Here is a 20,097-nt window from a genome sequence, read left to right on the forward strand (position 1 = left end):
TCTAAATGATGCGCGGTGACATTGGGACGCATGTCCAATGTCACCCCGTGTCATTTTACGCCTTGGTGAGTGGGCCCCACCCCTGCTCACTGAACCGAAAATTCTCCCCCCACCCCCGGCTCCACCAAGAGGCCCAAAAATGGGTCATCTATTTAAGTTTTCTCACTTCCAGCTGTGACTTTGTAAGATAAGCACAGGTTACCTTTTGACTGTAATTTCTTTCAGTTAATCACTGGGCGTTGGAATTTCTCTTTAATTGTTAATGGCCCCTACTGGGATCATAACACATTGCAAATATCAGTCCATTATTTAAGATAAGTGATAGGAAGAGGTTAAGAAACTACAGACCTGTCACTTTAACATCAGATTCCCGTAACTTCCTTACAAATATCATCAGTGACAAAGCGACTGGGCATTTGACCAAGTGTGAGCTGATCAAAGAGAGTCAGCATGGATTTGTGAAGGATAAGTTATGTCTGACTAATCTAGTTGAATTTTTTGAAGAAGTCACTTGCATTGTGGACAGAGGAGCGTCCAAGCATGTTGTCCAAATGAGCTTTCAGAAGACGTTTGGTGAGATTCAGCAAAAGAGGTTATCAACCAAAATGAAGATGGATGGGATTTGAAAGATGGATTGAAAATTGATTGGAAGGTACGGATAATGGAGTATACTCTGGCAGAATGTGGCAAGTAGTGTGCCCCAGGGATCCATACTGGGGTCTTAGTTCATCACCCTCCATATTATATCAGTGACTTGGATGAAAGAACGGAGTGTTGTATTTCAAAGATTGCAGATGTCGCCAAGGGCCGAATTTTCACTCCCGAGTCAGGAGGTAGAGTTGGGAAAATTCCTGACTACGCAAACCCTACTAAGGAGAAAGTGCCCTGACCCACTAAATTTTCATTCTGGATGAGGCTGGTGCTCACTTTATGCCTGCCACACCTGGAAACAGTGCAAGGCAGCCACAGGGGCTGCTGGGTACCGAGGCAGGCCATTTAAAACATTTCCTTCAAGCACTAAATTCCTTATAAAAACAAATATTTGTATTCATAGGCCCAGATCTCTTTCAGAACATAGGACTTAGGAGCAGGAGTAGGCTATTCAGTCCTTTGAGCCTACTCTACTGTCGAGTTCTTGCTGCATTTGGACATGGACTGCTTTAGTATCTGACGAGTCTTGAATGGTGCTGAACATTGTGCAATCATCAGTGAACATCCCCATTTCTGACCTTATGATGGAAGGAAGGTCATTGATGAAGCAGCTGCAGATGGTTGGGCCGAGGACACCATCCTGAGGAACTCATGCAGTGATGTCCTGGAGCTGAGATGACTGACCTTCAACAACCACAACCATCATCTTTTGTGCTAGGTCTCACTGCAACCAGTGGAGAGTTTTCCCCGATTCCCATTGACTCCAGTTTTGCTAGGGCTCCTTGATGCCACACTCAGTCAAATGCGGCCCTGATGTCAAGGGCAGTCACTCTCATCTCACCTCGGGAGTTCAGCTCTTTTATCCATGTTTGAACCAAGCCTGTAATGAGGTCAGGAGCTGAGTGGCCCAGGAGGAACCAAAACTTGGCATCAGTGAGCAGGTTATTACTAAGCAAGTGCCGCTTGATAGCACTGTTGATGAGTCCTCCCATTATATTACTGATGATGAGGAGTAGACTGATGGGGCAGTAATTGGCCAGGTTAGATTTGTCCTGTACCGGAACAGCTTGGCTAGGAGTGCATCAAGTTCTGGAGCACAAGTCTTCAGTGCAATTACCGGAATATTGTCAGGGCCCATAGCCTTTCCACTATCCAGTGCCTTCAGCCATTTCTTGATATCAGATGGAGTGAATTGAATTGGCTGAAGACTGGTACCTGTGGTGCTGGGGACCTCCACAGGAAGCTGAGATGGATCATCTACTCGGCAATTCTGGCTGAAGATTGTAATAAATGCTTCAGCCTTATCTGATGTGCTGGGCGCCTCCATTATTGAGGATGGGGATATTTGTGGACCCCCCCCCTCCAGTGAGTTGTTTAATTGTCCACCACCATTCACGACTGGATGTGGCAGGACTGCAGAGCTTAGATGTGATCTGTTGGTTATGGGATCACTTAGCTCTGTCTATCACGTGCTGCTTATTCTGCTTGGCAAGCAAGTAGCCCTGTGTTATAGCTTCACCTCATTTTTAGTTGCATATATCGATCTTCGAGGAGGTATAGCGTTGATTTATCAAAAAACTACTAAGGCTTGAGGGTTAAAATATGAGGACAGATTGCATAAACATGGATTGTATTCCCTTGATCTGAGAAGGTTGAGGGGTGATCTAATTGAGAGTTTAAAATTATAATGGCTTTCAGTAGGCTAAAAACTATAACCTGTAATAGGAAAAAAGCAGTGACTCTTGTGGCTAGACCAGGCAGGAAATCTGGCAAGGTAGACGTCTTCCAAGATTAATGATGAGTTGACGCTGCATTGTCCTCTTTGAGGAGTATCTGTAAATATCAGCCTATGGTTGAGACCGGGTGGTGGCAGTGTAAATTGCATGGAGGATGACCAAGGAAGGGAGGAAGGATTAGTGGGGAAGTGTGTCCCCACTGTTACCTCATGAGGTCGAATGTCTGGGCGTCATATTCAAAGACACCTGGACTACCTGCACTATTGCTTCCACTTTTGCCCAGTCAGTGCTCCACCCTTCCAAGGTCTCAAGCATAGGCTGGTATTTACAGACACCCCTCAAAGAGGACAATGCAGCGTCAACTCACCATTAATCGTGGAAGAAGTCTACCTTGCCGGGTGCACGCCGCTTATGTGCAGTCGTAAAAGTGAACGTTCTGATTTCTCGCTGGCAGGGAACTTAATTTGGCAGGGTTACTTAATTCCAGTGAGGCAGCCTTTTAATGAGTATGCTAAAGGGCTCTCTGACATTGCTTGTCAGGAAGCTCGACGCGCCTTTAAAATCTTGAGAACATAATTGCTAAAGCTTACCCCACCGTCGGGAAACTGATTTTTGGCCTCACGTCGAATTAAGTTCCACCGCCCGCCAAGCTTCCTGCTGCTGGTGGGCCCGGAAGATTCTGTCCCCTGTTTCTGACAGTGGCGGCTTTGTGCAACACAAAGTAAAGTACGCTTTGTAGTTTGTCTGAAAACAACACCATTGTGTAGACCTACACACAACATACTGTTAAATGCATATTTTTTTCTTTCTTGGATGTGGCTGGTGCTGTACATGAAATCTGGCTGATTATTTCACACTGCTGTGTTATTAGTTGTAAATCAGGTATAAGTGGCTATCCTCTCCGTTAGAAAAACAGAATTTACGCAAACTGGAGGAACAACACCTCATCTTCCGACTAGGCACTTTACAGCCTTCCGGACTGAATATTGAATTCAACAACTTTAGGTCTTGACCTCCCTCCTCCATCCCCACTCCCCTTCTGTTTCTTCCCCCTTCCTTTTGTTTTCTTTTCCAATAAATTATATAGATTTTTCTTTTTCCCTCCTCCTACTTCCATTATTTTTAAATATTTTTAAATCTTTTATGCTCCCCCCACCCCCACTAGAGCTATACCTTGAGTGCCCTACCATCCATTCTTAATTAGCACATTCATTTAGATAATATCACCAACTTCGACACCTATGTGTTCTTTTGTTCTGCCGTCTGTGACATCTTTTGATGATCTGCTTCTATCACTGCTTTTGCCTACAACCACACCACCCCCCTCCACTACTGTCCCTCTCCCCCCCCACCCAAAACCCCCCCCCCCCACCACCTTAAACCAGCTTATATTTCAACCCTTCCTGGGATTCACCTAGTTCTGTCGAAGGGTCATGAGGACTCGAAACGTCAACTCTTTTCTTCTCCGTCGATGCTGCCAGACCTGCTGAGTTTTTCCAGGTAATTCTGTTTTTGTTTTGGATTTCCAGCATCCGCAGTTTTTTGTCTTTATCCTCTCCGTTAGCTTCGTGGCACAACAGTTGATAGCAATAATTAAGTTCTCTTTGAATTTGGGGATTAAATCTGATTGATTACTCTTGAAAGTTGGATTCCAAAAGTGGGTTGAAATCTGATAAACCCCAGAAATGCCAACTCTGACAGGTTACAGTCCTTGTGTGGCAGATGCTTTTCCTCTTTGGAGTCTCTGTTCTCTGAAGGAAGAAAGTAACATTGATGTAGGGGTTAGTTTCCATCACCTTCCAGCTAAAGTCCTTTGCAGGAGTAGTTGCTGTTGATGCAGGTAATCAGTTCCTTTTAGAACATATGAATTAGGAGCAGGAGTAGGTCACCCGGTCCCTCGAGCCTGCTCTGCCATTCAATAAGATCATGGCTGATCTAAATGTAACCTCAATCCCACATTCCTGCCTGTCCTGGATAACCTTTCACCCCACTTCTATTACACTTATAAGCATTTATATTGTTTAAAACATTTCATTTGTTCCCTCCAAAATTGTTCCCTGATCACAAACTTGGTTTATGTTTGACTCGGAAAAGAACACAATCGCCCGTTACTAATTTCACCCGATTTCTATTTTGTGGTATTGTCTATGGATCTCATTTTTCCAAATCATTCCTCATCAATGCCAGGCGTAAGGGTCTTACAGGTCCGAAGACTTTGTCACAAACATTCAGTGCATGCTCACAATCTTCCTCTCGTTAAAATGAATGGACAGAAAATCTTCAGCCATTTGTGTTGGATTTTGTGATGAAGTCTTCTGCCCACCAAGCTCACATGCCCAGTGGAGAGAGCAATTATCACAGAAACACTAACTATAATGTACTTACCATTTAGTAGTAGGATAACAATACTTCTCCTTTATTTTTTGATTAGTACTTTGAACTATTTCTATTTAAACAAAAAAAAACATACATCTAATAGACGGAAGGGGGAACAATGCTCTGGGGTTAAACCAAGCAGGCTAGCTTGCTGTCTTCAAGGAAATGGAAGTAATGCCTTTTTTTGAAGCAATAAACTAATTATACTGGTTTATGTAATACTTCAGTTGCATTTTTTGCAGTAAGCTATTTAGAGGTGGATACATCAGATGTAATGAATTACTTTTTTTCATTGTTTTACGGGACATAGGCATTTCTGGTTAGGCCAGCATTTCAATAGCCCATCCCTAGTTGCCGTTGAGAAGCTGCTGGTGAGCCACTTTCTCGAACTGCTGCAGTCCGTGTGGGGCAGATACACCCGCAGTGCTGTTGGGGAGCAGTCAGCAGGCTTGATTGCAATTATTAATGTATTAATTTTACCAACTGTGGGGTCAATGTGGCATGATGGATAAGATGATGAGTAAGTGGTGGACAAAAGCGTATGGGAATCATTGTCCCGTTTTTGGGAGTCCCATTGGTTTGTTTCACAATTTTTATGCTAGGAAAAGGTGGTGGTACCCTCCCACCTATTCTATTGCATGAATCTGCTGTGCATTACCTTTGCTATTTCAGCAAGGTACAGAATCAGCATTAGTATCAGATCACTTGAAGGAAGGTTGAGGGGGGCTTCCCGACCATATTTGTGTGGTATTCAAGTTTGTGTGTCTGATTAAATTCTAGAAAGTCCCTACTGCAACCTACTTAACACCTAGAATAGGGGGGAAACTAGCAGAACGACAGTGAGAAATATTGAAAAAGCTTGAACCTAGAATCTCTTAGGATTTGACCTGCTAGATACACACACAGCATTCACACCAAGTTCTGATCAGATGTGCTATTTAACTAAGAACTTGCTCATTATTTGTTCGCTTAGCAAAATGTTTATTCATTTAGGGCAACGATTGATAAACATCCAATCACCGCAGTGGATTGTTGTTGTAAGCACAAGGTGAAATAAGTATGCGTAACAGGTTTTAGTTTCGGATCATAAAGGGATAAGTAAAACAACATGAATTGAACAAGGATGGAAATAATTCAATACAAAGCAACTTGACATTGCAGAAGAGGCTCCATTATCTTTGAACAGCAAGATGGGGAAAAGGTCTTTGAAACATAAAAGATGGGGCTAAGCATGTAACACAGTTATGCATGGAGCCTGCATTTGTTTTCAAGGTTATATTGTTGTTTGTGTCTTGGTTATGTTTTATGTGATGGCTGCAAAAAGATATTTACTGTCACTTTATATAACGTGTCATTTATCTTTCCATAGCATAGAGGCTGAGATATCACCACTGATAGAAAGGCATTATTACAAGATAATTAGTTTACATGATCAGTTTCCATTATAGATATGGATAAAGGAATTCATAATAGATATATAAAATAAGGTAGAATGTACAGCATTAAAATGGGGACTGAATTGCACCTGAGACAGCTGGTTTAATTACCACTGGCGATGTATCATTTTTTAATTCTTTTATGGGATGTGGGTGTCACTGGTAAGGCCTGCATTTGTTCCCTATCCCTAATTACCATTGAGAAGGTGGTAGTGGGCTGCCTTTTTGAACTGCTGCAGTCCCATCGGGTGTAGGCACACTCGCAGTGCTGTTGGGAAGGGAATTCCAGGATTTTGACCCAGCGACAGCAATATAGTTGCAAGTCAGGATGATGCGTGGCTTGGAGGGAACTTGCAGCTGGTGGTGTTCCTGTGTGTCTGCTGCCCTTGTCCTTCTAGGTGGTAGGGGTCACAGGTTTGGAAGGTGCTGTTGAAGCAGCCTTGGTGATCTTGTCGATGGTACACACTGCTGTTGGTGGTGGAGGGAATGAATATTTAAGGTGGTGGATGGGGTGCCAATCAAAAAGGCTGCTCTCTCCAGGTGTCAGGCTTCTTGAGTATTGTTGGAGCTGCACTCATCCAGGCGAGTGGGGAGTACCTCGTCACACTCCTGACTTGTGCCTTGTGGTTGGTGGACAGACTTTGGAGAGTCAGGAGTTGAGTTAATCGCCTTAAGATTCCTACCTGTGACCTGCTTTGTAGCCACAGCATTTATATGGCTAGTCCAGTTCCGGTTCCGTTCAATAGTAACTCCCAGAATGTTGAAACTAAATAGAGGGGGTGAGGGGATCACATGAGGGAAGATGTGGTAAATTAAATGGAAAGGACAAGAATTGAGTAAGATAGGAGTAATGGCAGTAAACCGGAGTGGGGCAGTAAAGGACAGATTGTACTAATGGAAGAGTGTGCCAGCAAGTAAGGCCAGAGTTTGCAACAATAGTAAAAAGAACTAAAGGCTCTGTATCTAAAAGTGCATAATGTTCGTAACAAATCGGGTGAATTGTCAGCACAAATAGAAATAAATATTTCAGTCCTGATAGCCATCACAGAGATTTGGCTGCAATATGACCAAGGCTGGGAGCTGAATATTCAAGGGTACATGACATTTCGGAAGGGAAGGATCAAGATGTTGAAACAGTTTGGGTAGAGATAAGAAATAGTCACATGTGGGAATGGCTCATATGTCCCCTAACAGTAACTACACTGTAGGACTGTTGGAGTATACAAGAAGAAATACTGGGAGCTTGGAAGAAAGGTTGGGCAATAATCATGGGTGATTTTGAAGATATAAAGTGGATGAATCAAATTGGCAAAGGTAGCCAGGAACTTGTGTTCATGGAGTTCCTCCCACTACCACTGGGATTTTACCTGGCAGGCTGGTGGCTGGGCAGGGGGCGGTGCCTCCTTTTTGCGGCCCCTGTGCCATTTAAGCCCCCTTCTAAGATATTTCCTCCCATTCGTTTTCCCTCTCTCCGCTGCCCTGTCCACCCTGGGCCCCATTCCTTTTTGCCCTCTCGCTGGAGCCAGCCACCTTGGCTCTGTTGAGACCCTGGACCTACAAGTCAGGCTCCATCGCAGCACATTTTCCTCCAGGACTGGCAGTACTTCCAGCAGTGGCCACCACTCCCAATGACATGCTGTAACCAGAAAGCTACTGGCCATTTGATTGGCTGGGAACTCTCAGAAGGGTGGGACTTTCTCAGCAATGGGGGCGTAAGTCTCTCTTCAAGCTAACTGACGCCCAAGTGAGAGTACCCCACCCAAGTGAGAGTACCCCGCCAAAGTGAGTGTACCCCACCCAAGTGAGTGTACCCCGCCCAAGTGAGAGTACCCCGCCCAAGTGAGTGTACCCCGCCCAAGCGAGAGTACCCCACCCCATGTGAGAGTACCCTGCCCAAGTGAGTGTACCCCGCCCAAGCGAGAGTACCCCACCCCATGTGTACACTTCAGTCCCATAAGAATACCAGATTATTGTACAAACCCTACTGGTTCACTAATGACCTTTAAGGAAGATAATCCACTGCCCTAATCTGGTCTGACCTATGTGACTCCAGACCCACAGCAGTATCATTGACTCTTAGCTGCTCTCTGAAATGGTCTAGCAAGAAATTCAGTTGAATTTAATGAGGAAGTTCATCGCCACCTTCTCAAGAGTGATAAATGCTGGCCTTGGCAGTGATAACCACACCCTGTGAATGCATTAAAAAAAAAATCAGATGAGAGATAGTAAGCTGGGGACAGGAGCATCAAAGGTGAAGGTGAAGGAATGTTTAAGACACTAAACTGTTGCAGAGGCATTGTGGCAGCTGCTGGGCTAAAGGGATGGGGCAAGGAGTTCTGTTTGAGAGATGAAGGGTTGGAATTGAGAGATTAAGATGTTGGTTGTGAGAGTTACAAGGAAGTGGGTGGAGATGACTTTCAGTGATTAAGACCATGGAAGTAGAGGTCACAAGTCCAACAGCATTTGATTCAGCATTAATTGTAAGTGATGATATCTTAGCATATGCTACAAGCACTGTGACATCAGCAGATGTATGGTAGATCATGAAAGCATCTACAGATAAGACCAGCCCCAGGAGAGTTTTGCTGGAACCTTCTAGCATCTTCAAACTGTTGTCCACCACTCAATCTGGAATAAGGATCACTCCTTTTAATTTTTGAGTGAAGTTTAGTCTATCAGTCTCTAGTTTCCCTTAGAATGTGCACATATATAGAAGCTTGGGTGAAGCTTATTTAATATCACATTTCTCGAGTGCCACCCTTGTCATCTTCCCCTTACAACTTCTGACTTACACAGGCAGACAGGACTTTGATTGACCATCTTATCCAAGGAGCAGTACCTCTGATGACATGCTTAATTTCTGTTTCAGCCCTACAATCTTCTGACCCATAGTACTACCAACTGAGCAAAGCACATACTGATAAGTAGAAGCTGTTCAAAATCTAGCAATGAGGAAACAGTCGTCATTCTGGGACAAGTTCGAAGCCATGCTTTGTCTTCTCAGGGTGCTGGAGGTGGGAGTGATGGTTAGATAGATAAAAGGGGGTCATTAGTGTGAGTAATTGGCCTGAACTCCATGGAATCAGATACTGAGATCAAAAAGATGATGGAATGGTAAGTAAAACAGTGGTTTAAAAAAAAAGAGAGGGGGAGGTCTTGTGGTGTCCCTCCCTCTGGGCCAGAAGCTCCAGATTCAAGTCCCACTTCAGGAAGGTGCATTTATAAAGTGGCCAAACAGGTTGATTATCAGCCTGTAAATCCTTCCAATTAAAGCAAAATACTGCGGATGCTGGAAATCTGAAACAGAAACAGAAAATGCTAGAAAAACTCAGCAGGTCTAGCAGCATCTGCGGGGAGAGAAACAGAGTTAATATTTCGAGCCCTTATGTCCATATGGCTCGGAAGAAGGGTCATATGGACTCGAAACATTAACTCTGTTTCTCTCCCCACAGATGCCGCTAGAGCTGCTGAGTTTTTCCAGCAGTTTCTGCTTTTGTTTCAATCCTTCCAATACACCTGATGGCAGGTGGCAAGAGTGGAAGAGTTTCCTGGTCCACCATACTGCAAAAGGCAACGACAACCCACTGCAGTACTTTGCCAAGCAAAATCATGGACTAATCCAATGAGAGTCTTTTTGGTTGCCAATGCCCAGTTAGGGCATGGCAACTGAAGGAGGACTGAAAGGGACGGCTACGATTTGTGTGATACACTTGTTTCTTTTGTACAGTAATGGCAGGTTCTAAGAAGGAAGGGGGGTGGTTGCAAGGTGGCAAAAGGTAAAATCCAAATGATGTTAGAAGGGATTGGAAAGGATGGGGGAGCAAACAGTGTACTTCACTATTGGCACGTTTGCCAAAATCAAAAGTGAGTCGAGTCTTGTGTTGTATGGGCACAGGTGCTGCATGGGAGGGCAGTCAGTGTGTGGGCGGAGATGCAGGTCAGCTCAGATGGACAACTGAAAGGGAACCCCAGCAGGCAGCATTGAAAATGCTCGGGACAGTGCGATGAGTGTGATGGAGGAAGGCTCCGCGTGCTTGGAAGAATGCTTGCATGAAGCTCTGGCACACACACACACACACTTCTGCTGAGTGCAGCTGAACCGCTAGTGGCGGGGGGATGCGGTGGATGCAGGGGGAGGATTTGCGAAGCCTGGTCAATGAAGCCAAAACACAACATTGCACATTAATCAGTGAAAGTGAATATATTTTCAGATTATAAAGTGACAAAATGTGTTCACCCGAGCAACCACTTGTGATCAGAATTTCTTAACTTTTCTAGGCCTGCCACTTCTTCTGGGTGCCACCCTAACATCTGCAGCAGGAGTGGAGACAGCCTGTGCAATGCTTGCCCCTGTAGCCTCAGATGAATTCAGCTGGCATCCTCTGGAGAGCCGAGGCCTTGGGGGCCCCAGCTTGCTTTGGCTGTCCTCCTGAGGGCCAGCTGTTCCCTCTGCGGTGACAGAGGATGAGGTTGAGAGGGTCACAGATAAAGGGGACTCAGAGGGAATGTACAGCCTCTGAAATTCCTGAGTGTGATGACCCAGGGGTGCCCAGCTGTCGCTCCTCCTCCCTTCGGGTGCCCCAGGGCGCCGACCTTGACGGGAAGGAGCACCTGGAGGGAAGTCGAGGTGCCCCGTTTCCATCTCACTTTGCCACTGCAGAAACACACCCATGGCTATCGCAATGGAGTGCAGGTCCATGCGGATCTCCGCGTTCTGCTGGACCAGGGTCTCCATCGCGTCCGCCATCCTTCCCATGGAGACCACCATATGCACACATTTGGACACCACTTCATCAGAGAACAGGCAGATGCACTCATCCAACTCATGTGCCACTCTAATGAAGGCTTCCAACAGCTCTTTGTGATGTTCTCCCGCCTTCTGCTGACTCTCCACGATGAGTTGGAAGGCTGAATCCAGAGGCTTGTCATCTAATGCGGACCTCACGGTTGCCTCTTCCCGATCAGTCCTTCAAGTGCTGGGGAGTTTGGCTGAACCTGCCTCCTCGTGCTGTGGACATGTTTCTATGTGGTGACCACCAGATTGTGAACTGGTGCCTGCTTTAGATCTAGGTTCAATTAAGGTTTGTGTCCCTGTGCTGGTGAAGGGTGTGGGTAATTGTGATGTGGGTCTTCCAGGCTGCTTATTTCCAGCTCTTCAATGGAGGAGGTTTCCTCTTGACTGGAGGTGAGGACCTGGTTGGAGCTGAGGGACTGGCTGTCTGAGGGTGTTGGTTGCTTGGCAGAGCTCCCTGTGAACCAAAGTAGAGATAATCAGTGCATGGCAGCAGAGTCAAAAGCAGGAGAGAGAGCACTCACAGTTGTGTTGAGAGAGGGATGATGTGGTGCAGGATCCTGACGAGGGTGTTCACTGCTGACCTCACCATCATCACAGGCACGGGCCACATCCTCACCAGTCAGTGTGATGGCACGCTCCTCAAAGTGAGTGAGGGGCCTAATGTGGGCCACTCCACCCCACGGTCTGGGGCCTCTCCCTGCCGTTGTGAGCCAGCTTCTCCTGCATGAAAACAGATGGAGAGAGTGTGACCGGGACGCAGGGCACTGCGTGGAATGTTTGTGTGGTGAGCAGAGCCGTGGACAGGATGAGGACGCAAGTTCCAGAGGATATGAGCCTGATGGAGATGTGAGGGTGTGTGTGAGAGTTAGTGGTGTTGTCCCATGAGGTATAAGCTCCCTGTGGATGTGTGAAGTGTTTGTGAGTGTGTGAGTTGAGACAGATGAGTTGGTTGACTTACCCTGGCAGAACAGATGAGAGCATTCGTCCACTTCCTGCACTGGATGGCTGACCTCCTCTGTGCTCAGGTGGTGCTGTTGCTGCCACGGCTTCCCAGGTTGGATTGGTGATTCTGGGTGGGCCTCCTGTGGCCAGTGCAGGGGCAGGGGGACATTGTGACATTCTTTCACTGCGTCCTGCAGGCGTCCCAGAGACGTGTCACTAAATTTGGGGGCTGCTGTCTTCTTTGGTTTCAGGGCCATCTGTCGCCTGGAGCAGTCCCGGTCTGAAGACATGAAGTTGGCATGTGCTCTGGTGCGAGGAAGTGCTGAGGTCACAGCGTCGTGGGCAAATCCGAGTCTACCCGCCAGCGATCCGACATGATTCCCGTGAATGCATTATTAAGGAGGTGTAACTTGCCGGGAAGGGGATGACACAGTGTGAAAACCCGCCACTGCAGCCAACGGGTAAAACGTCTTTTCTCTTGCCCGCTACCGTACTTAGTCCAAATCTGGGACGGTTTCGCATTGAGTCTTATTAGTTTGTACACATCTTCTCAATACTAGGATTTGTTTTTAGCCTTTTAATTCCTTCTGGGTATGTATTGTTTTGTACTGGTAACAATTTTAAAACCTTTAAGTTTGAAAATGGCCGTTGCCTGCCAGTAATGAGTTGCTCCGGGAGATTATTGTGGTGTGACATGTGACCGCACGTTGCAGTCCTTGGGAGAGTCTTTTCAATTCGTTGCAGAATCATAACCTGTTTCAGAAGGGAATCAGTAAAAAAAGATGCTGAACTTTAGTGAAAACCGGCTTACTTGCTTCGCTAATTCTTACCAGTTTTATTCTATGTCTCTGGTTGCATCACTGCACGGGCACTGACTGCTTGGATTGCCAGTTTAAACCGTACATCCTGTTAACTTGACTTCCTTGAAGCTCACTGCTGTGTTTGGCAGTACTGCACTCAACATATGTCGCCACAATAAGTTGGGTGGGCACTTGACAGAAAAGGGTGTTTGTGGATAATTGTGATCCCTATCTATCCATCCAGCAGCGGCATCCTCTCCCAAGCCAACATGCCTAGCATCATGGCGCTGATCACTCAAAACCAGCTCTGCAGGGAGGGGCATGTCATTCGTACGCCTGACACCAGATTCCCAAAGCAACTGCTCTACTTGGAACTCGGTTGCAGCAGGAGACTCCCAGGAGGACAGCTTTAGGGACGTCCTCAAAGCATCACTGAATAGGTCAAACATCCCCACCGACTCACGGGAGACCCTGGCTTGTGACTGACAAAATGGAGAAGGCTTATTCGGGATGGCGCCAAACACTTCAAGAGAAAGCATTCATTGGGAATGTGCAGAGGTGAAGTCGCGGTATCGAAGGGACTACACAAACCTCCAAATAACCCACCTACCCAACCCCTCAAGCACCACCTGCCCACCCTGTGGCAGAGTCTGCAGATCACACAATGGACTTTTCAGCCAACTCAGAATCCATCGAACTGGAGTGGAAACGAGTCATTCTCAATCCCAAGGGACTGCTTAAGAAGAAGAAGAAGAAGGATCAGGCAGATGCAGCAACCAGAGATGATCTTATACTGAGTGCAGTGTCAGGTGATCTAGTTGGACATCATAGTGGGACTTTCATCTGCAATTGTGATTAGAATGATCTGACTTTCTACACGATGGTTACAAATGTAAAACCCACACGGGATGCTTTGTGGTGAAAAATGAATTGACTGCCGAAATGCAGTACATGACATCATGTTACCCTTTAGCTGAAGGTGATGTTTACTGGCATATGAATAAAAGCAAAACCTGGAAGAATCTCATTGTTAGCTATTGCTGAACCTCTTTATGGTTCTTATTATTTATTAGTCATGCATTGGTTTATTGGCTGTTAACTGCTTTGTGAAAGTATCATACATTGCTTCTGATTTCTATAATTATCACAAAAGACTGAACAGGCTGGGGCTCTTTTTCCTATAAAAGATAAAGAGCAGGGGTGAGCAAGGACAGCCCTTTAACATTTTGATAGGATTTGATAGGGTAGATGGAGAAATTGGTTTCGCATGTGTGGGAGAATTCAAAAGTAGGGGTCGTACATCTAAGATAATCACTAATAAAGCCAATAACGACTTGAGAGAAACTTATTTACCCAGTGAGTGGTTAGAATGTGGAACTTGCTACCACATGGAGTATTGAAATGAATAGCATAGATGTATTTAAGCGGAATCTAAATAAGTACAGTAGGGAGAAAGGAATTGAAGGTAATGCCGGTAAGATTAAATGAAGTAGGATGGGAGGAGGCACATATGGGGGGGGGGGGGCTGTGTGTGTGTGTGTGTGTGTGTGTGTGTGTGTGTGTGTGTGTGTGTGTGTGTGTGTGTGTGTGTGTGTGTGTGTGTGTGTGTGTAAGTTATACATTCTACATCTTTAACTTTTCCTGTTTTCAGGTTGTTTTCTTCCTTCCACCTTTGGATCCCTGCACTGCAATAAAGTGGCATGAAAATTGACATGTTACAAGGCCTTTGGAATGGTAAGCCAGCAGACAGATAGTGTATGGCAACCTAGCATAGGTTAAATATTCCCTATTTGCTATTAGATTGTATTGTTGCATTCAGGGACTTGTCAAGTGCAGACTTATGGTAAACCATTGTCTTGCCAGTTCTCAGTACACCGCTGTCATTTGGCCACTTTCCTGTATTTATTTCGACATAATATTTTAGGCAGCACCCTAGGCAGATATCGACTTGACTGATCCTTTGTGATCCCTTTGATTTTGTTTTTATCTCTCTGTGAATTTTTCTTGACCCTAGCATGACTTGACTTGTTTTGAACTCCACTTAAAAGGAGTTGTTCCGGCAAGATTAAATTCGTTGGTGGCAAACGTGCTGACGCAGCGAATCCACTACCAGCAAAATTACACTTTTGATCTAATTTTCACAAAAGAGCAACAAAAACTGAGCCTCCTTGTTGAATCACTGCCAAGCCCACCATTTTGGAAGAGTGCCAAATCTGGAAGCTGCAGCTGCATGTTCCACCCCCTGTAGCCTGACCTTGTTACCCTGACAGCGCATGCAACAATACGCTAAATCTTACAAGGACTTAGCACCGATTGAGCAACTTTCAATAAATGGTGCTGCTACTAGTTATGCCTCAAGGCTTAAGAAAATTGATAGATGTTTTGCAGGTGATAAAATAATTTGACACACGTGTTTCCGCAGTCAAGCCTTTCCTCTGCTAAGTGCTGAGTTTACCAATTCTGTTTCTTTTTAAAAGGGAGAAATTTGAGAAAGTTCAGATGTTCTCCTTCCTCCAACACCCTACCATCCAACCTCAGAGTACCCCCACCCTGCCCAATTCAATAATTGGCTTATTTACAAGTATGCTGACCACACATTTATTATGCTGCCATCTGATGTTACAATCTCCATGGAGACCATTGACTTTTAAAAAGAAGTTCAAACTTCCAGTAAATAGCTGAAAGGATGACATGACAAGATTTTACCTTTTAAGACCTTTACTGTAACAAACAAACTAAAAGCAATATTGACTAAACGCTATTTTAGGCAGCTTATACATTAACTACAGAACAGTAGTTCTTTTACTTTTAATACAACCAAAAATCCCAGTTCACGGTTATACTTTACGCTCCCTTAAGTAGACATTCAATTCTTCTGGGACCAGTCCCAAGTGATTCTTAGCTCCTGAGGTTTACTTCCATTCTTTTCCTATTCCAGCCTGCTAACTTGTAACCCAAGAACTGTCTTTCATGGTGAAAGTGTTTTCTAGCAATTCTCCCTCTGGCTCAAGCTAGGCAAATCTTCCAGTCCCATTCTGAATGCTCAAGAATTTGGTCTTTTCATTCCGAGTGCAAGCTCCTACCCACATTCCTGCATGATGAACCATAGAGACTGGCTGCCTCTAGCTGCTCTCTCTCTCTTTCAGATCCCGGCAGACTGACGTCTGTGAGTTTCAGGGATATCTTTTGGAAAGCCTGTAACCTGTTCCTGTTCATGCTCCCTATGAACCCTTCATCTCTCAAAGCCCATCTTCATGGCAACTTGAATCACATGGGTCCTTATTCCAAGTAGAAATGCTAATCAGCTATCCAGCTATTCCTAACTCCATTCTATCTTAAAACTAATAGACAGTTAAAGCATAACCATTTACAAAACCTGACATTTTTAACATTGGCAAAGGACTTTGGAGGCTAACAGTCTATTCATTGTCAGTACAGATGCACTGCCACAGAAGTGTGAACACCTTGCACCATCCTCCCTGTAAAACAACCTGGTCCCCTCTTTAATCTTGTCCCAAGTTTACTGTCAGCAGAATTCAGAAGAGGTCACATGCCCCCCCCCCCACCCCCCCATTCCTCCATTTACTCTAAATTAAAATACAAATCCCAAAAATAACAATCCTATAAACTTCATACTTGTAACAATGACAGCAGCAAGTTTGAAAAAAAAAATGACCAAAACCACATGCATATTTCCAGAATGTCCATCACAGATTCAGATTATGAGGCTCTTCTTTTTAGACGTCATGGTTTCCAGAAAGGAAAACAGTTTTGTAAACCTTGTGCGGGTTCTCAGCTGGCTCCAGACAGACTGACTGTTGTTTGCATCACCAGTCCAGTTTACTGCAAGTGGGGTCATTGAGTCAGTGGCAAGCAAAGAACTCCATCCCACTCTCATATACACACACACACACAAACACACGCACTCTCTCACACACACACACTCTCACACACACTCTCTCCCTGCAGCGACAATTTTTACAGATTTTTCAAAGCAAAAGAGTACTCCATCCAAAACTCAAGTTGAACTGCCTTCTAAAAATAAAACAGTTAGTACACTGCCTTCATGTGATTTCACTAAGTAAAAATAATGTACAATGAAATACAAAAATTAAACATCAAAAACGATTTTGTTCAGTTGTGGATCTGTCACTCAATTTGCTGAGATACTCTTATTTTTTCAGCAGAAAGGGAAGGGTGTGCTGTCAAACATGCTGAAATTATCACTGATACTGAGCCCCCTAATTGCAGGAGATTCAGGCATGAGCGCATTGAAATACTTGAGCTTTGAAATGGTGCAACAGCAATTTACTTGGCTAGCTCCTGTTTTTTGGCAATTCCTTCAAGAACGCCTTCCCACCTGAGGAAGGTATAAGGATTAAGACTTTATTTTATTCATTTTTGGGATGTGGACATCACTGGCAAGGTGGTGGTGAGCCGCCTTTCTGAATCGCTGCAGTCCATGTGGTGTAGGCACACTCACAGTGCTGTTAGGCAGGGAGTTCCAGGATTTTGACCCAGCGACAGTGGAGGGATGGCGATATATTTCCAAGTCAGAATGGCGTGCGGCTTGGAGGGGAACTTGAAGGTGGTGGTGTTCCCATGCGCCTGCTGCCTTTGTTCTTCTAGTGGTTGTGGGTTTGGCTTTTGAAGAAGCATTGGTTAGTCTCATGCAGTTTCTGTATTATGTAGCTGGTACACGCTCTAGCCATGGCAGAGTGAGTGAATGTTTAAGGTGGTGGATGAGGGCCAAACAAGTGGGTGCTTTGACCTGGATGGTGTTGAGGTTCCTGAGCGTTGTGAGAGCTGCACTCATCCAGGCAAGTGGAGAGTATTCCATCACACTCCTGACCCGTGCCTTGCAGTTGGTGAATCTTACAGTGCAAAACCAGGCCATTTGGCCTAAAGTGCCTGTGCTCACTCTTTAATACCAGTAATCTAAACACTGAAATAAATGTATGTGTATATGAAAAATGCAAGAGTTTTTTTTAGAAAGAAAGCTGAATTAGAAGACCTGAGATCCTCCTGCTGCACTCTTAGAGTGGAATTTAGCGCAGGCAGTGGGGGTCTTGACGGTGGGCTGGAGAGCCGACGAGAGCTCCAAATCACCTCATCTGGGGAAGAACCACCACATTAAGTTCAGTCAGGCACTTGGGTAGCCAGCGGTGGAATTTCCCTGGGATCAAGGGCCTTGGGGACTTAAATCCTGCCCCTCTTGAGATTTGTCAGCCAATCAGAGGCCGACAGCTCCTCATTCCCAGCAGCACCACTGTGTGCTTGGTGGTAGCTGTGAGTAGTGCAATCTCCTGAATCCCAAGGTCAACGAGGGACCCAGGCCTCAGGTGAGTGAGGGCAGGATGGGGGTCATGGGGAGGAGATTGCTAGGTGGGGAGGAGCAAGGGGATTGGAAGAAAGGCTGGCAGGATGGCTCTCAGCAGGCACCACCACCCCCCCCCCCCCCCCCCCCCCCCCCCCCCCCCCCCCCCCCATCCCCCTCTTCCTGATGCTCGGGCCCTTGACCAGGCACTGAGTGCCTTTGAACAGCAGATACCCCCACTGAAGCTTGTGAGCAAACTTGACCGGGTTTGCTTTTTGGGCTTCCCACCTGGCAGCTGCCCTGTCTGCCTCTAGCTGAATACCAGCAGTGGCAGGATGAGTGGGCATTAATTTCCTCAACCAGCAGGAAGGCCATCCAAGAGCCTTCTTGCCCCAGGTTTAATCGAGGCAGAGGTGAGAATGTGGCGGGGTCCCTGCCCACCACCTTCCCACTCCATTAAATGTTCCCTGCCTTCAAATTCATCTCAGGGGAGGCAATTAAATTTCACTCCTTATTTTTATTACTAACTACATGGCATTTATAAAATAAGAGAAAATATAGCAATGGACTCACAGTGAGTGCAGCTAAGGTCAGACTGAGCCAGCCCAGCTCTGAAGACTGCTCCAAGTTCATTAAAAATGTGGGAAGATGTTTAAAATAATTGCAGGGTCCACCAGGAATGGCCCCTCTCTAGTCGGGAATTCTAGGTTAAGGTGATGTGCTCTTAGATTTCAAACTAAGCCAGTTAAAAATGTTCACACGGGGTTGTGAAATTGTGAATACTGTGGAAATCAGTGGTCGCAGAATTGATATCAGGAGCTGAGGGTAATGAGGAATATGGAGACTGGGAGATTGGGCAGGGAATTGGGACCGATAAGGTGTAAAGAGCCAAAATGGCAAATAAAATTGTGGGGCAAGTACAATGAGTTCAATGACCATTAACTAGCTACATCTAATTAACGGCCAACCAGCGTGAGAGGCACACGGAAAAGCTCAGCGCTGCCGGGGTGGGGGGGCGGGAGGAGGGTGAACGATGACATTTCTCTGACCGCGGTCGAGCACTGAGAGAAAGCTCCCTGAAGGCAGAGAGCTGCCTCAGGGAGCTGGAGACCTGAAAACCATGAAATAAAGTTTTGAAAATCAGCAAAAAAAAAAATGTCCAAGCATCACAATCAGGCACCTGAACATATATGTGATAAAAATGCTGTCCGTAGATTTTATTTTTAAATTTTATTTAATAATGGAATTCTCATCCCGCCCCTGGATGAGGTTTGATGACAAATCCAAAGTCTGCCCGTGTGCCAGCCGTAAGGTTGGATGGACCACGGAAAATCGGAGACGATTGCGCCGTTAATGGGCTTAATTGCCCCCTTAATTGTCGGTGGGCGCGCTTCTGACTTCTGCGCGAAATGTCACGTGAACACGGGATGACACCGGGACTCTCCCCTGACGTCTTCTCGTGCGATTTCACGCCCGATTGGGTCGAGCGCCCGGCCGCCTGCCTGCGGGATGTAAAATTCTGCCCCTGCTGAGCAGAAGACCAGACCTTTATTTTTCACAACTGGCCTTCACCCAGTCTATAGAAGAGCAGAGACAAAGGCTGGGATGTTCCGCGCCCGCCGGCATTGGGCGTGTTCGCTGGCGTGAGCGGGCAATATGACATGACTGGTTTCATGACGGCTTGAAACCAGATTGCGATTGTCCACTCAGCCTGCCGACGGCGGGCAGCGTTTCCCGCCATTGGATGTCAGGAACCAGATTATAATGCATCTCATCTGCATATCATTATCAGGGTCAGCCCACCGGAATTGTCCCCGCCAGCTGGATCGTCCGCCCGCGCCAGCGGGAAAACACGCCGACGTGTTTCACAACAGCACATAAGCGACCTGCACCTGGCAGGCAGCACTGCGCTCGGGACTTTAAGGTTTGTTTGCCTATCTTGCTTCGGTCAGGACTCACAGTCATCAGTGCCAGGCTTCACAGACAGCACCACATCACTTTTAGGGGAACTCACAGGAAGGTCTCTACCTATCAGATCAGCTAT

General features: G+C 45.9%; 1 long non-coding RNA gene across 15 annotated transcripts in view; it reads left to right on the plus strand.

The window, feature by feature from the left end:
• LOC121277946 overlaps window positions 1-20,097 on the plus strand; it is a 620,247-nt gene that overhangs the window by 177,798 nt on the left and 422,352 nt on the right. Inside the window, exon 3 of one of the 15 annotated variants that reach the window (XR_005943023.1) lies at window positions 14,388-14,470. The exons of the other annotated variants lie outside the window; for them this stretch is intronic. This is a non-coding gene — a long non-coding RNA (uncharacterized LOC121277946). The remainder of the gene's footprint in view (window positions 1-14,387; window positions 14,471-20,097) is intronic. 15 annotated transcript variants of the gene reach the window in all.

The sequence above is a fragment of the Carcharodon carcharias genome, chromosome 5, assembly GCF_017639515.1.
Source record: "Carcharodon carcharias isolate sCarCar2 chromosome 5, sCarCar2.pri, whole genome shotgun sequence".
In the NCBI taxonomy this organism is placed as follows: Eukaryota; Metazoa; Chordata; class Chondrichthyes; order Lamniformes; family Lamnidae; genus Carcharodon; species Carcharodon carcharias.